Raw genomic sequence first — 18,498 nt, forward strand, 5'->3', positions numbered from 1 at the left:
GACAGAACTGCTAAGGAATAAATCTGTGGTAAACCAGTTGGGCAGAATTAAAAAGTGAGCTGTATGGGGCACAAAGCAGATATGCCCACTCTAAAATAAGAATGGAACTCCCATATCTAGACCCTTGGAGTTTCCTAGAAATGTAAAGAGGAAGATTAAACAGAAAGACAGTTTATGGTGGTGAAAAACAACTCAACACTGCAAATAGCAGACAGCCATGTAGAAAGTACAGGAATCGAGCTCTTTCTTTCTTTAAAAAAAAAGGAAATCAAATAGAAGGTATGAAAAAATGTTAGCAAACAAGATAAAGGAAAACCCAAAGATCTTTTGTCAGTATATAAAGAGCAAAAGGATAATTAAGGAAGAAATGAGCCCTTTCAAAGATAAAGAAGGGAACTTGTGTGAAGATGCAGAAGATATGGGAAGAATTTCAAATGAACGTTTTGTCTCTGTATTCACAAAGCAAGCTATGATGTGGATATGGTAATACAACAGGAGCAATGTGAAATATTGGACAAAATAAACAGAGGAGTTGGAATCCTTTAAAATGGATTGTTCTCTATGATTTTAGAGGTGGCCAGGGAGGAAACAGCAGATGCTCAGGATTATTTTTGGATCTTCCCAAGGTATTGATGAGGTGTTGGAGAACTGGAGGAATGCAAATGTGGCTCCATTGTTTAAAAACGACATAAAGGAAATGCCAAACAATTATAGGCCAGTTAACCCTCCTCTGGTGGCAAATTGTTAGAATCAACCCTGAGATCAGGTAAACTGTCACTTAGAAAGGCATGGATTAACCATGGATAGTCAACATGGCTTTAAGGTAAGTCATACCTTATAAATCTGTTGCTTAAAGAATTCAAGGAGAATTGATAAGGGTAGTGCAGTGGATATTGTCAAATACTTTACCATAATCCATGTAGACAAGGTTCCACATGTCAGACTAGTTAAATAAAGTAAACGCCCATGAGACGTAGGGTGATGTCAAATTGAATCCAAAGTTTGCTTAGTAACAGCAAACAAAGGATAATAATCGATGGCTGCCTTTGTGAATAGGAAGAGGTTTCAAGTGGTGTTCCACGCAGGTTGGTGTTTAGAGCTTCCGCTGTTTGTTCTTGTTGCTGACATCCTATCAATAGCTCTCTCATCTGAACAATGAAGCTCATGTTCTGTCCTGACACACTGTGCCATGGACATGTCATAGAGGCCAATATCATACCTAGATAAGGAGTTCTTATCTAATAAACCTTATCCAGATGCATGTTGCAGAAATCAAATTCTCGTGCTACATGGGGAAATGAAATTCTGCCTTTAATTCTGCCTTTGTCATAACTTCCCTCTTCCAAGAAACCCAACCTTGACCATCACCACTCATGTTTTTACATGTGTTCAGTATGTAAATGTTGCAGATCCAAAGTGTTATCTGCCCGTTTCAGATAGGAAATGTGATTCAGAAAGGGTAAATCCACAGAAGATTTTTGTTAGTGTCTGAATAGATTTGCTTATCTGACATAACATGGAGGTAAGTATCATAAATCGTCACGGTAATGCTTCATACCATCATTTGCAATGTGTATCCTTGCAAAAATGAAGAACCTGCCAATAACTAGTAATTTGAAACCAGGTTAATGTAATTGCTCCTAAGCAGGGCTTCAAACTCAAAGAATTACAAACTGCCCCAAAACGAAAAAGAGTTACATACACCACTGGGTGTATGTGATGTGGCAGCCATTTTTTAAATTTCATTCTTGTGCAATTGACTTTAGATCAAAGATGGCAAAGTTTAAACTTGGCCTTCAAGAGTGACTTGAAGGCTCCACCTGAGATGTAGATTGATACCCTTATCCTTCATGTTCCCTTTTGTGTTGTTGTCCTTTTGTCCTAAAGAACTTTAACTCTCTTTCCCATTTCCATTCATCCTCTTGTCTAGGCCCGAAACATCAGCTTTTGTGCTCCTGAGATGCTGCTTGGCCTGCTGTGTTCATCCAGCCTCACATTTTATCATCCTCTTTATAGAACTGTTTAATGTCCCCATAGCCCATGACTTTCAGAATTCCCATTTCTTGGTGGTCTTATCTCCTTATGTTTAGGTCAGATTGATTATCACTCATGAAAATCACCCCCGCAGAAGCTGGCTGTTACCTCCTGTATTGTATAAGATCCCACCCTTCTACATTGATCTGCCCTTTCTCTGTAATCCTTTGCCCAGCAACCCTGTCCAATGACCCTAATCCCAGACTTGAGCTTCCCATTTTCCTTAGGATTCTCATAAACTGCCTGCTATAAGCCCCCGATTCCTCCCTCCCCCCCCCCCCCCCCCCCCCCCCCCCCCACCAAACCACAGACTCTAATAGGATAAAACTGTTGAGATGTACACCATGACTGACCATAAAACCTAAGGACTAGTCTCCTTTGACTTTCAGACATGATCGCTTGCAGTGTAGAGACTCTATTTTCTTGGTTTTGGACAAAATCGGAAAAGAATTGTTTTAAATTCCAAGGACAGTGTAAGGAATTGTTGCATTTTCAAAAGAGCAAGCTACCAGCTCTTACTGTAACCTTTGTTTTCAGTGAATAAGACAGCTTACGTGGAAATATGATGGTCACAATACACTGTTGAGTTTCTGAACTCAATGTTGGAAACGATGAAAATTGGAGGGTTTTTTCCCTTAGCATCCAGATTGTTGGTTTATTTTTTTCCTGTCATTTTCTTGCTATCTTCCCAACTTCTTTGCCACTGTCTGCACTCTTCAAAGCATCAGGACATTCTGCCCATTAACTTTGTTTCTCCCAGCCCAGCTGCTTCCTGACCTGCTTGAGATTTTTTGCTTTATTTTCTCTAGCTTTCCTCCGGTAGAGAGAGATTTTTGCACACTACATTAAGGAGAACAATTGATATGTTTTGCGTTGAGGCAGCACCAAATCACATTTATGACAGTCAATTTATCTTTGACTCCAAATAAACAGGTTTGGGAAATATTTATGACTAATTTCTTAATTTAGTTTATTACTGAAACAGCAATCTTTCTGATGTATGAATTGAAGTGATGGCTGGAGCAATAATAACTTGCAAGAATTTTATAATTGCAGGGCTAAGGAAAAAGAGTATAAGAAGACAGTTATTCAGACAGCTCTTTCACACTGCCATGAAAGGCATCCTAAAGCTCTGCGCTCTTATTTGATTCTATGATCTCCATAGTGATTTTTTAATATGTGAATAAAATGCATATAGCAGTATTGAATCATTAAAAGTTCTTTTTATTCATTCTCATTCCTCTAGTTACACAATATGTTTTTGTGGCCTATTGGTATGACCTTTGTCATGAAGGAGTTTAAAAATACATTTCGATAATTTTCAACCTAGTCCTTGTTATTGTCAGAGAAAATGACATTCTTCTGGTATAGATTTTTCTTTTGTATGTGAATGAAGCTCATTTTAAGGCTAATAATTAATTCTGAGGAGCCAATACAAATGAATCCAAGTCTGGTTTAGAGTTTTCTTTCTGCTGTAAATTTTTACATTAATTCTTTTGAAGTAGCTGTAAATCCCATTACGATATTTCCACAAATTAATAGAAAATGTTCTTCACAGCATCAGGCATGTTATTAAAGCTTTTGAAATGCAGAGTCAGTGAGCCAAATTGTAGAAAGGATCATTAACTTTACAAGCTGTGCTTAAATGGTGTACTATTCTTTGCCTTTGGCCACTTTTAAGCTTTGTAAAGATCATACTGTTCTGTAGTAGTTTTTAAATTCATTCAATTATTATATACTGTTTCTTGTGTTTTGATAAAGAGGCAAACTCATTTGCAATTAATTGTAGTACAATACAAAATTACAATCTCATTTGTGTATTATGGTTCATTTGTTTATACCCCCAAATAATCATGGCAACATGAGTGCCACAGAAAATAATTAAGACTCCTCAGAGCTAATATTCCAAATTTATTTTGTTTTGTTTAATTAATAATGAATATGATTCTCAGGATGCAACCTACTAAATGGCTTCTACAGATAACTCTCGTGTTTAAAATCTACTCACTATAAGTTGAAGAAATTTGGGACAATAAACAAATATGTCTTATGACCCTAAGGGGATACTCACTGTGAAAAGTCCAGCATGTGAACCAACACACAGCCTGCCAACATTCTTATTTTATTCCCACATGGATTATGGGCATTAATGGCAATTACTGACCATCCTTTGAGAGCACAATGGTGAGAGTCAAGCACAATACTGTAGGCCTAGTGTTACATATCAGCTGGACTGGAGAGGTGAAATACATGAGATAATAGGAACTGCAGATGCTGGAGAATCTGAGATAACAAGGTGTAGAGCTGGATGAACACAGCAGGCCAAGCAGCATCATAGGATCAGGAAGGCTCAGCCCTGATCCTATGATGCTGCTTGGCCTGCTGTGTTCATTCAGCTCTACGCCTTGTTATCTAGGTGAAATACCATGTGAGGTTGTCGTCGGTGCTAGCTGGGAACTTACTGTCTCGTCTCTCTCACAGAAATAAAATGTGGTATGAAATTCCTCAAAACTTCCCAACTTTCTTCATGAGCTTCTGATAAATTTAATGTACGAAGGTGACATCAAACAATTCTGGTTGATGTTTATTCCAAGATGAATAATTTGTTCAGCATTATTTTCACTCTTAATTATCTAGTTACATTGGTTGACAAGATATTGAGAAATCTTGGATTCTTGGTAATTGTAGAAAATACAGAAGTTTTTTTGTTTGTACACTGTTAATATTAATGTGCCGATTCTTCATTGGAATATGGCTATTGTCCACCAAAGGTTAACTGGTCACTCACTGATTTTCAGCTATTCCGGCTTGCGTGTACACAACATAAACCTTAGCTGTTCGTGTAGAATCACTAACTCCAATATTGTTTAATTAAATGTAGAGTCAATAGCTAATCAGTGTAATAAACAGATTAATCTAAAGATTATACACATTTTACATAGTAGTCTGCAGACTGCAAATGCTATTTCATACCAGCATTTCCGTTATATTGGCAGAACAGTCTACTCTTTAACCATTAATGATGTATCCAAAAACATATCCTAACTCAGGCATGCATCATTTTTGCTGTCACATTCAATTTGAAGCTCAGCTGTGATTCACGATTGGCCATGAAGTCCCCAATATTTCATGATTCAGTTATGTCTTGCTAATAAGTTATGGATCCATCACATATATAAAACTTATTATAACTTCCTGGCAAATAAAATCACTTTCAGAGAGGCCAGGATCTATGCACTAACACTACGCTTTCTTTCCCTGCAGCACAATTGTGTTCAGGAATATCACTGAGCTACAATAGCACTTTTTAACCCAATTCTGTACATTTTACAAAATTGACTTTTCAGGTCTTTTTCTCTTGAGTGAACTGTTAAGAATAGAATAGCATACAGAATGCTTGTTTATTCTGCACAAATTTGGTCTTGAACTCAATGATATTTACAGGCTATTTCCAAGGGAATTATTTCAGTGCCAGTGAAGAAATTAAGCACTCAAGATGTGTTCCTTGTCACAGTCAGCAAAGAATTTCTTTAACGTAGGTCTCTTGTGCCACATTTACCAAAAGAAATGAAAGTTAATAAACCACCAGATGTTCTGAGTGGCCGTGTCAATTACTAAATCTATTCATTAATGAAATTTTACTCAATTGAGTTGAAAGGAAAAAAAAAGCCACCTTCAATTTAAACTGGCTTGGGAATTTAAAAGCAAGTCATGTGAATGAGTAGGCATAATGTTGATGGCATGTGGGCCCTCCTGCTGTAAGAATATCCCAAATTTATTGGCCTAAGTTCTAATGGCTGTTTTGCCACATAGTTTTTACGCCTCTTGCACACAGTGACAGTCAATGGTTACAGAAGACACTTTTGGCTCATTCTTTGAAAACCAAGGCCTTGAGTACCCCTAAAGCTGACTGCTCGATGATTGATTGGTTTTTTTCATATAGAGCTGCCAGCTGTTATGGTGTAAAGACTAAATATTCTTGCAATTTACCATATGCGTAATTTGGTGTATTCACTCAGGGGATAAATATGGTAATAAAAGCACTATTCCAAATAGACATCAGTCATGACTATTTGCATCAGCATCATTGTTGTACTGATAATTAAATGGGTGTGTACATACAAATGCATGGAATTCCTGCTGAGCCTATTTTTATTCATTTGTTGCCCATCCCTAATTGCCCTGGAGAAGATGTTGGGGAACCACCTTCTTAGTCTATTGTAGTCCTTGGGGTGCAGAAACGCCCACAGCTTTGTTAGTCAGGATGTTCCAGGATTTTGACCCAGTGTTAATGAAGGAATGGCGCTATAGCTCAAAGTTGGAATGGGGTGTGGCTTTTTTAGTCATGTCACATGCATCATGTTACAATTTGCTGCTAGGTTTAAATAATGTGATTAAAATTATTCTACTTAATTTACTAATCTCTGATTTGACTTTTCATAGTTGCTTTTAATATAGGCAATGCCACAAATCACTTCCTGGTGAGTCATCTATGGTAGATGGCATCATGCTTTATTGTGGAAAACTTTTAAAGAAATTTCTACCAGGATTGGACTCTGTTGTCTTACTAAATTTTGAAACCCCACCCAATCCCTGTGCATGCATCTCCATGTCCTCCACTTCTGCCTGGTCACAGTCCCTTCTTTTGTCCTCAATTGCTATATACTACACTCATGCATCCATGCTGCCCCTAGATACCAAGCTGCCCCGAGAAATCTTAAATTGTTGGTGTTTCATATCTCTGCATTCATCATTGTCCCTTATTCCTCTGTTGCCTCATCCCTTATCTGGTGCTCTCGTATTACTCCTACTCCTCCCAGAAACTAATAATCCCTCTGCAATGTTTGTAAGCACATCTGTTGTCCTATGAAGGCCATCTCCTCCTGTGATCCCTTCCTGGTTCTTGTAGACACTCAAGTCGTCCTGTAATACTTCCACACAGTATGGAAAAACACGGGACAATTCTTGTAACATTCATCGCACACAGCCTCACAACTTACATTGCTATTAAATATCGCCTACTGACACCATCTGCTCTGCATTATATTCCATATCCTGAATTTAAGAAAAGGGAAGCAATAAATATTTTATGCATACTCCTAATTTAAAACAAATGCTGTTCGTTCTAGTTTCCATGACACAATATAGTCGTTATGGACCTCATCCCAAAACCAGCCCAGCTTGTCCCCACCTCCTCGGCCTGTCTGTCTTTACTCAGACCTATCCACCCCTCTCACCCCAACCCCCATCCCCACCTCCTACCTACTGGCCTCACCCTACCTCCTTAACCTGTCTATCTTTCCTTGACTGACCAACCCCCACCCTAACTCCCTACCTACACTCACCTTTACTGGCTCCATCCTGTCTCCTTGACCTGTCTGTCTCCTCTCCACCTATCTGCTCCTTTATCCACCTCCCCCTCTCTCTCTCTATTAATTTCAGAATCCCGTTCCCCTTCCCCATTTCCGAAGAAGGGTCAGCCTTCCTGCTCCTCTGATCCTGCTTGGCCTGTTGTATTCTTCCAGCTCCATACCTTGTTATCTCAGATTCTCCAACATCGGCAGTTCCTATTATCTCTCATATATGCTTCAGTTAGGATGAGGAGTGATTTAGATGAGAATTTGGAGATGAAGGTCTTCTCATATGCTTGCTTCTATTGTCCTTCTGGGTGATAGATATTCAGTTGGGAAAAGTCCACGAAGCTTTGGTAAATTACTGCATGACATCTTCTCAGTGGTGTGCCCTGCAGTCTTCATGCACTGGTAATGGAGGGAGATGTTTAAGAGAAAAGAAGGGATGTGAACTGAGCAGATTGCTTTGACTTTATTCGTACCAAGCTTCTTAACTTGAAGATTTGCTGCAGCTGCCCCCATCCAGGAAACAGAGTATTCTGTCACACTTTTGCCCTGTGCTTTGTGGGTACTGGGGAGGCCTGTGGAATCAGGAAGTGAGCCACTCTTGGGTCTGTTCCAGCACCTATGGGATTTATGTTCATTACAGGTTGAGCTGGTCAAAGATGACACCTCAGATGTAATGGTAATTCTGTGGCTTTGGTGCTGGCTATGTTTCATATTAATTGCATGACACGAATTATCACTTCTTTGAAATAAATGCATTCTTTCCACAAAGCTAATTAGAGCAGGAAAAATGGCCTTGTGAAATCCTGTTGATCAATCAGTCATTTTGTAATAATCAAAGTTCACAGTAGTTGGGAGAGAATAGTGCTCCTTGAACTCTAATGTCTTCTTTCCATTGAACTTTGAATCACCATCACAGATTAATATTGATGTATATGGTATTTATGTCCTTGGAATTAAATTATATAGTTCACTGAAAATCATGGACTTCTCATTAGGAATTGTGAAACAGGTGGGAGATCCATTAATTAGAAATAGAAAGCCAAACAAACTTAACATGATATAAACTGCATTGATTTGTCTGGGTCTTTGGTCTGTCATCTTCTCCAAGCCAGTCAACTGTTCCTGAATAGTTTAACAATTTATTTTGTGATCAGCCTATGTTTGATTATATTGTCCAGGAAATAAGCCAGTTATGTTTTTCCTCACTATAATCCCATAAGCTTTCAAATCATAGAATCCCTACAGGAAACAGGCCCTTTGGCCCAACAAGTCCACACCAACCCTCAGAGCATCCCACCCAGACCCATCCCCCTATAACCCACCTAATCTACATCCCCCTGAACACTACAGGCAGTTTATCATGGCCAATCCACCCAGCCTGCACATCTTTGGACTGTGGGAGGAAACTGGAGCACCTGGAGGAAACCCACGCAGACTTGGGGAGAATGTGCAAACTCCACACAGACAGTCACCCAAGGGTGGAATCAAACCTGGGTCCCTGGTGCTGTGAGGCTGCAGTGCTAACCACTGAGCCACTGTACCACCCTGTGGCCTGATTATCATTGTTGAATATGGCTTTTGTTTGTAAATTTCGTTGCAGGCAACATGTTGGTTAAAAATGCACTTGAGTCATACAGCACAAATACAGACCCTCCAGTTCAACACATCTCTGCTGACCAGGCATCCCAATGTGACCTAGTCCCATTTGGCAGCATTTGGCCCAGATCCCTCTCAACCTTTCCTATTGATATGCCCATCCAGATGCCTTTTTAAATGTTGTAATTGTACCAGCCTCCACCATGTCCTCAGTTTGTTCCAGTGATAATGGGAACTGCAGATGCTGGAGAATCCAAGATAATAAAATGTGAGGCTGGATGAACACAGCAGGCCCAGCAGCATCTCAGGAGCACAAAAGGTGACATTTCGGGTCTAGACCCTTCATCAGAGAGGGGGATGGGGTGAGAGTTCTGGAATAAATAGGGAGAGAGGGGGAGGCAGACCGAAGATGGAGAAAAAAGAAGATAGGTGGAGAGGAGAGTATAGGTGGGGAGGTAGGGAGGGGATAGGTCAGTCCAGGGAAGACGGACATGTGAAGGAGGTGGTATGAGGGTAGGAGATGGAGGTGCGGCTTGGGGTGGGAGGAAGGGATGGGTGAGAGGAAGAACTGGTTAGGGAGGCAGAGACAGGTTGGACTGGTTTTGGGAGGCAGTGGGTGGAGGGGAAGAGCTGGGCTGGTTGTGTGGTGCAGTGGGGGGAGGGGACGAACTGGACTGGTTTTGGGATGTGGTGGGGGAAGGGGAGATTTTGAAGCTGGTGAAGTCCACATTGACACCATTGGGCTGCAGGGTTTCCAAGTGGAATATGAGTTGCTGTTCCTGCAACCTTCGGGTGGCATCATTGTGGCACTGCAGGAGGCCCATGATGGACATGTCATCTAAAGAATGGGAGGGGGAGTGGACCCAAAGGTTGCAGGAACAGCAACTCATATTCCGCTTGGGAACCCTGCAGCCCAATGGTATCAATGTGGACTTCACCAGCTTCAAAATCTCCCCTTCCCCCACTGCATCCCAAAACCAGCCCATTTCGTCCCCTCCCCCCACTGCACCACACAACCAGCCCAGCTCTTCCCCTCCACCCACTGCATCCCAAAACCAGTCCAACCTGTCTCTGCCTCCCTAACCTGTTCTTCCTCTCACCCATCCCTTCCTCCCACCCCAAGCCGTACCTCCATTTCCTACCTACCAACGTCATCCCACCTCCTTGACCTGTGTGTCTTCCCTGGACTGACCTATCCCCTCCCTACCTCCCCACCTATACTCTCTCCACCTATCTTCTTTACTCTCCATCTTCGGTCCGCCTCCCCCTCTCTCCCTATTTATTCCAGAACCCTCACCCCAACCCCCTCTCTGATGAAGGGTCTAGGCCCGAAACGTCAGCTTTTGTGCTCCTGAGATGCTGCTGGGCCTGCTGTGTTCATCCAGCCTCACATTTTATTATCTCAGTTGGTTACATATGTGCACAACCATCTATGTAGAAAAATTTACCCTCAAGTCCTTTTTAAATCTTCCCCCTTCACCTTCAACCTATTCTGTCTAGTGTTGAACTCCCCTACTCTGGGGTAAGGACTTTGGTTGTTCATCTGAATCTATGTCCCTTATGATTTTATAAACGTCTGTAAGGTCACCCCTCAGTTTCCGATGTTCTAGAAGGAGAAAAGCCCCAACCTATCCAACCTCTTCTTATAACTCAAAACCTCCAGTACCAGCAACATCCGTGTAAATCTTGTCTGCACCCTCAAGTTTATCAACATCCTTCCTTTAGAAGGTCAACCAGAATTATATGCAGAATTCTAGAAGTGGCCTCACCAATATCCTGTACAGCCGCAACGTAAAATTGCAACTCCGATACTCAATGTTCTTTGTTATCTTTTGCCAAAGTGGATGGATTTGTTTGACTGATACAAACAAAATGCTACTTGGTATATATTATTAATTTCTGTGGCACTATTATACCTTTGATCAGAACATGTTTATTATGATCATAAAAATATAAACCAGGATAATTTAGAACTATAAATTATCAACTAGGTGAATAAAGCTTTATTTCCTTCAAGGTCTGCAACATTTTAGTATTCTATTTATTCAGAAGACATTTAAAGACTTGAAAAATGGTAGTTTTGAAATTGAGTGCTTCTCTCTTTCCCCTGAAATGGGTTTGAAAAGCAGGAGGTGGGGGGATATTCAGCTAGAAACCAGATGTTTTCATTGTCCACATTAGACTGAAATATGGCTGCATTTTTCATACTTTATAACATTTTAAAGACGTGGATCATGATTTCTTGCAATGAAAGTGCAAGTGCTTGTGAAGGCAGTCCAATTCTTTGCACGTATAAAATATGGCAATGAAGAACCACTACATGGTCAAAAGAGCTGAAATAGCCTTTTATCCCCCTAGAATTACAGGTAGTTCTTACAGTCATAAAGAGAGCTAAACAGGATGATGTTGCCTTCACCGCCTAACTTTTCACTTTTAAAACACATCAATACTGCAAGTTAAAATTCAGGTGCCTAAACAGCATTACCTGTTCTCAGTTTGCAGAAACTGTGTCATCTGCCCTTTGACCTTGTTTTGAAGGAAAAGATTTACTTGCAAATGATTGTCCTCTTATGTCACAATGTGTTTTAACTGCTTTCACATGCACAAGATGAGGTAATATTGGGCCAAGAGGTTAAAAAATAGGTCCATTTGGCTATGTTTCAGTTAAGGCAATCCCCAATGCCATGACAAGCTTTATAAACATATGCTGACATATTGCACCAACTTTTACAGACTTCTGCTATAATTTATTGCAACAATTGTCCTTTAGTTATGTCAGAAACAATTCATAATTCTTAGCAGTTCTTTGCTGCCTATGTAGAATTAAATTAATTATATACCATCTTTATTTTGTCATATATGTGGCTGATGCACAAGTTTAAAGGAATGAAATTAGCCAAAGATAATTGACCAGAGAGCCATCCAAATCTATAAATAGTGCTTGCAAAGGCTTCTGTTATTTTTGATGTGTACTACATAGACACACTACACTGCTGAGAGCCCACTTGGCCCATTGATTCTGCACTGACCCTCCAAAAGCATTCCATTCAAACTACCCCACATTTCCCATGGCCGATCCACCTAGCCTGCACATCTTTAGAGTGTGGAAGGAAACCAGAGCACCCAGTGGAAACCCATGCAGACCTGGCAAGAAAATGCAAACTCCACACAGACAGTTGCTCAAGGTTAGAATTGAACCAAGGTCACTGGCATTGTAAGGCATAAAGCTAACTGCTGTGCCACCATCTCATAAGCAGATTCTTTTACAGTGGTATTTTTGACTGAAATCAACTGCTGACTTAGTTATGGTTATGGGCATATAAAGCCACTTCTTTTGGTCAGATAATACAAAATACAGGGCCTGCATGCCAGTCTGATGCAACTGTAGTGTAGTGTAACTGGAAGGAGATGAAGGAAGTGCTTAGAGAAGACAGCTCAATATCAACTGTCAAAACCAATCATATTGTACATGTCAACAATAGCTGTCCTTTCAGATATTACAGTAGGTGTTACAGCTCTATATCCAGTTATATGTTACTCCAGTGTTTGGAGGGCTAGATCCATTTAATCATAGCCAAGTAGTTTGTCTATAGTATCAGAGATAATGGGAACTGCAGACCTCTCCCCTCCCTACCTCCCCACCTATACTCTCTCCACCTTTCTTCTTTTCTCTCCATCTTCGCTCCGCCTCCCCTCTCTCCCTATTTATTCCAGAACCCTCACCCCATCCCCCTCCCTGATGAAGGGTCTAGGCCCGAAACGTCAGCTTTTGTGCTCCTGAGATGCTGCTTGGCCTGCTGTGTTCATCCAGCCTCACATTTTATTAGTTTGTCTGTAGATCAGGTTTGTTAGCTGTGGCAGTAATGACTCATCTTTGATTATGGGGCAGAGTATGTGGAGGTGACGTCTGCTCAGAGTTGCAAGTTTCTATTCCTGGGGCTTAACATGACTGAATAGGCAAATTCCTCAGCTACTGATGGCTACATATGGGCAAGGATGCTCATGAGGTTGTAGGAACCAGAGTGCAGGATTTGCTTACTTTCTATTTCTGTTACACTGTGCCTCTTCATTAAGTCATTGGGACCTGAAACAAGATGCAGCTTGATAATCAAATTGCTGCTATGCTGAACCATTGAGCAGCAAACTCCTCTCAGTCACTGAAGAAAGTGTGACTGCAATCAAGTGAGTAAGAGAACTTTGGAGGACAGGAGTACAGTCTCTGCAATTGCCCAATGACTTTCAGCTTCTCTCAGGTTGTTTTAGTGTGACACTGCCTCATTAAAATCAAAGCAAAACCAAATATAGTCTATCAAGCCAGATTTCAGTCTGAGATCTGACTTGCCCAATGTCAGCTGGGATCATATCATTTGTCACTGAAGTGAGGATTGCATCAGAGATAATAGGAACTGCAGATGCTGGAGAATCCGAAAGAACAAAATCCATCTGGTTCACTAATGCTCTTTGTTGAAGTGACTTTAGCATTCTTACCTGCTCTGGCCTCCATGCAGCTCCAGACCCACTACAATCTGATTGTTTGAAATGATCCAGCATGCCACTCAGTTCAAGGGAAATCAGAAATGGGCAATAAATGCTATCAGTGATAATGGGAACTGCAGATGCTGGAGAATCCAAGATAACAAAGTGTGAAGCTGGATGAACACAGCAGGCCAAGTAGCATCTCAGGAGCACAAAAGCTGACGTTTCGGGCCTAGACCCTTCATCAGAGAGGGGGATGGGGTGATGGTTCTGGCATAAATAGGGAGAGAGAGGGGGAGGTGGACCGAAGATGGAGAGAAAAGAAGATAGGTGGAGAGGAGAGTATAGGTGGGGAGGTAGGGAGGGGATAGGTCAGTCCAGAGAAGATGGACAGGTCAAGGAGGTGGGATGAGGTGGTAGGTAGGAAATGGAGGTGCGGCTTGGAGTGGGAGGAAGGGATGGGTGAGAGGAAAAACAGGTTAGGGAGGCAGAGACAGGCTGGGCTGGTTTTGGGATGCAGTGGTTGGAGGGGAAGAGCTGGGCTGGTTGTGTGATGCAGTGGGAGGAGGGGATGAACTGGACTGGCTTTGGGATGCCTGGAATAGAGGTGAGGGAGGAGGTGTGGGGGTAAGTGTAGCACTTCCTGCAGTTGCAGGGGAAGGTGCTGGGTGTGGTGGGGTTGGAGGGCAGTGTGGAGCGAACAAGGGAGTCACGGAGAGAGTGGTCACATGGTATACTGTATTCATTGTACCCGGTGTGGCTTCCTCTACATTGGAGAAACCAAGCGGAGGCTTGGGGACCACTTTGCAGAACACCCTCCGCTCAGTTCGCAATAAACAACTGCACCTCCCAGTTGCAAACCATTTCAACTCCCCCTCCCATTCTTTAGATGACATGTCCATCATGGGCCTCCTGCAGTGCCACAATGATGCCACCCGAAGGTTGCAGGAACAGCAACTCATATTCCGCTTGGGAACCCTGCAGCCCAATAGTATCAATGTGGACTTCACCAGCTTCAAAATCTCCCCTTCCCCCACCGCATCCAAAACCAGTCCAGTTCGTCCCCTCCCCCCACTGCACCACACAACCAGCCCAGCTCTTCCCCTCCACCCACTGCATCCCAAAACCAGCCCAGCCTGTCTCTGCTTCCCTAACCTGTTCTTCCTCTCACCCATCCCTTCCTCCCACCCCAAGCCGCACCTCCATCTCCTACCTACTAACCCCATCCCACCTCCTTGACCTGTCCGTCTTCCCTGGACTGACTTATCCCCTCCCTACCTCCCCACCTATACTCTCCTCTCCACCTATCTTCTTTTCTCTCCATCTTCGGTCCGCCTCCCCCTCTCTCTCCCTATTTATTCCAGAACCCTCACCCCATCCCCCTCTCTGATGAAGGGTCTAGGCCTGAAACGTCAGCTTTTGTGCTCCTGAGATGCTGCTTGGCCTGCTGTGTTCATCCAGCTTCACACTTTATTATCTCGGCAATAAATGCTGGCCTTGTCAAAGTTGTCTACATCCCAAAGGAAAATAAAGAATAATAAGCTGCACTTCTCAATGGCTGTGCAGTTTTACTGCACATTTGAATCAACTATTATGAGTGTAATCCCAGTGCAAATGTTGGGAAATTATATGGACATCTAAACAGCACCACTCAGGGCTAATTTTAAAATTTATGAACTGTACATTGGCAGGTGCTTTGGTACTGTCATAAAATTCAGCTGAAAAATTGGATCGTGTGCTGAACAGTTGGAAACATGGCAAAATAGATTTGTTTTTCTCAAATGTAGCCATCATAGTGTTCCTGTTGCATTTTGAAATCCCATGGCCAGTCTTTTCATTTGGAAAGTGTGTGTGCTAAAGTATTATCATTCAATACTTTGTATTTTAGTGAATGAAGCCCAAAAAGTTGTAGCAGTTTTAGTGGGTGAGCATTTTGAGGCTGGTGGCGATCCATAAATTCTAAATTCATTATGGAAAAGGATAGGATAGTGTGGAAACGCTTGTTTCAAAATTGTTAGACAGGATCTGGCAAACATAGACTGGGAGCAGTTACTTGCAAGTAAGTCTACATTTGAAAAGTGGGAGTCTTTTGAAAAGGTGTATAGTGACAATTCAGGACCAACGTGTTCTTCCAAGAGTTAAGGACAAGGGCAGCAAGTTCAGGGAATCCTGACTGTCATAGGATATTGGGAGTTTGATAAAGAAAAAGAAGGAAGCATATGCTGGGTATAGTGCATTTAACAACAGGGAGGCCCTTCCTTTAAAAGTAGAGAGAGAGTGTAGGAGGTTGCTTTGAAAGGAAATTAGAGGGGGCCAGAAAATATCTTCAGTTGATGGGATCAAGAAAAATCCTAAGGCTTTTTATCAGTATATAAAGACTAAGAGGATTGCTAGGTCCCATGCTTTCCCTATCTGAGAACAAAGGCATAACCTATATGTGGAGCTAGTGGACATGGGCAAGATCTTAGATGAATACTTTTCATCCATATTCACAGAGGAGAAAAACATTTTAGCCAGTGACATTACGTGGGATGGTAACATGCCTGTTTTAGAAGGGAGGGAGGTGGAAGACAGAAAACTACATAGGCTGGTTAGTCTGAACTTGGTTTTAGGTAAGATTTTAGAGTCCATTATCAAGGATGAGTTTGCGGAATGTGTAGTAAAATAGGATTGAGTCAGCAAGGCTTGTTCAAGGGGAGGTCATGTCTGACAAATTTGTTGGAATTTCTTTTTGAGGAGGTAATGAGCAGCTTTGACAAAGGAGAGCCAGTAGATATGATCTATTTAGATTTCCAGAAAGTCTTTGACAAGGTGCTGTGCAGGAGTTTGCTAAAAAAAGATATAAGCCCATGGTTTTGAGGAAGGGTCACCGGACTCGAAGCATTAACTCTTTTTTTTTTCTTTGCAGATGCTGCCAGACCTGCTGAGCTTTTCCAGCAACTTCTGTTTTTTGTTCCTGATTTACAGCATGTGCAGTTCCTTCAGTTTTTATTGCGTAATAGCCCATGGTGTTAGGGGTGAGGTACTGGCATGGATGGAGGATTAGTGACTGGCAGAAAGTGGAGAGTGGGGATAGAAGGATATTTTTCAGGATGGCAGTTGGTGACTAGTGGAGTTCTGTGGCAGTCCGTATTGGGATCGCAACTATTCATGTTCTACATTAATGAGCAGGGTGAAGGAACTGAGGACATTTTTGCGAGGTTTATAGATGACACAGGTGGAGGGACCTGTTGAAGAGGCGGGCAGGCAGAGAAGGACTTCAACAGCCTTAGGAGAGTGGGTAAAGAAGTGGCAGATGGAATACAATGTGAAAAAGTGAGGTTATGCACTTTGGTCGGAAGAATAGAAGTGAAACTACTTTCTAAATGGAGACGGTCTTTGGAAATCTGAAGCACAAAGAGACTTGGGAGTTCTAGTTCAGGATTCAATGAAGGTTAACATTTTTTATTGTAGATTTATTTAATAGTCACATGCACTAAGTACAGGAATACATAAGTACAGTGAAAAGTGCACAAAGTTGCCATTCACTGGCGTTACAAAAACCAGAATTAGAAGATTTAACAGAGCCAAATGATAAGCAAAAGAAAATCAAAAGTCCAGATCTCAGAGTCCCAAGTACCATTTGCACTATGCTGCAGGAGCCGTTCCAATCGCGAGGTCACCCAGGAGACTACGGCCGCCACCATGCAAAAGGCCCTTTCTCACTGCTGTCACTGCTTCACCATCCCTGCTCTCACTGCCCACTGCTGCCCCCACACTGTCCCCGCTCTCACCGCCCACTGCTGCCCCTCACCGTCCCCGCTCTCACCGCCCACTGCTGCCCCTCACCGTCCCCGCTTTCACCTCCCACCGCTGCCCCCTCACCGTCCCCGCTCTCACCACCCACTGTTGTCACCGCCTCACCATCCTCCTTCCTATAACACAGAGACCAGAATTGAGCAGATACTCCAAAAGCAGCCTCGCCAATGTCCAACATAGCTGCAACATGACCTGTCAACTCCTGTACTCAAATACACTGACCAATAATGAGAAGCATTCCAAATGCTGCCTTCACTATCCTGTCTACCTGCGACTCGACTTTCAAGGAACTGTGAACCTGCATACCAAAGTCTCTTTGCTCAACAACATTCCCCAGGACCCTACCATTAAGTGTATCAGCCCTGCCCTGATTCGCTTTTCCAAAAAGCAGCACCTCACATTTATCTAAATTAAACTCCATCTGTCACTCCTCAGCCTCTTGGCCCATCTGATCAAAGTTCCATTGTACTCTGAGAGATGAGGAGGAATCTCCTCAGTCAGAGGATGGTGAATCTGTGGAATTCATTTCCACAGAGGGCTGTGGAGGCCAAGTCCATAAGTGCACTTCAGTCCAAGATAGAGAAAGGCCCTTGATTTAGTAAGGGCATCAAAGAATATAGGGATAAGGCAAGAGCATGGCATTGAGAAAAATTTTGGACATGATTTAATGACAGAGCATATTCAACGGGCTGAGTTGTTTAATTCTGCTCCTATATCTTCTGGTCTTATGGTCTTCTTTACCACTTTCCCCATATTTCTGCAAATTGTTTATCTTCCAGGAATTATTTGATTCCCTGTTGAAAACTACAGTTATATCTGTTTCCACCACATGATTAGGCAATGTATTCTGAATCAATGGTTTTAATATGGCATCCTCTAGCCTTTAGACCCTTTGGGTAACAAGAAAAATTTCTTCTTACTTTCCCTCTGCACATCCCTCATGATTTTTAAAACCACCTTTCATTGTCCTTTAATCTTCTCAAAGCAGAACAGCCACATGTTCTCCAATCCATCATTTTAACTAAAATTCCTTATTCTTAGAATCATTCTTGTAAATTTTTTTTTTGTGTCTTCCCTAATGCCCTCCATTGTTTTGTGTGATTTCCAGAATTTAACACAACAGGCAGGATATTTTGGTTGGTGGGGTTTCTAATTGACTCTTCAGGTCATGGAACAAAGAGCACATCCCAGCAGGTGGCAGCTGTGTTGTAGCCATGTAGCATTCAGAGGGCAT

Source organism: Stegostoma tigrinum, chromosome 11 (genome assembly GCF_030684315.1).
Source record: "Stegostoma tigrinum isolate sSteTig4 chromosome 11, sSteTig4.hap1, whole genome shotgun sequence".
Classification (NCBI taxonomy): domain Eukaryota; kingdom Metazoa; phylum Chordata; class Chondrichthyes; order Orectolobiformes; family Stegostomatidae; genus Stegostoma; species Stegostoma tigrinum.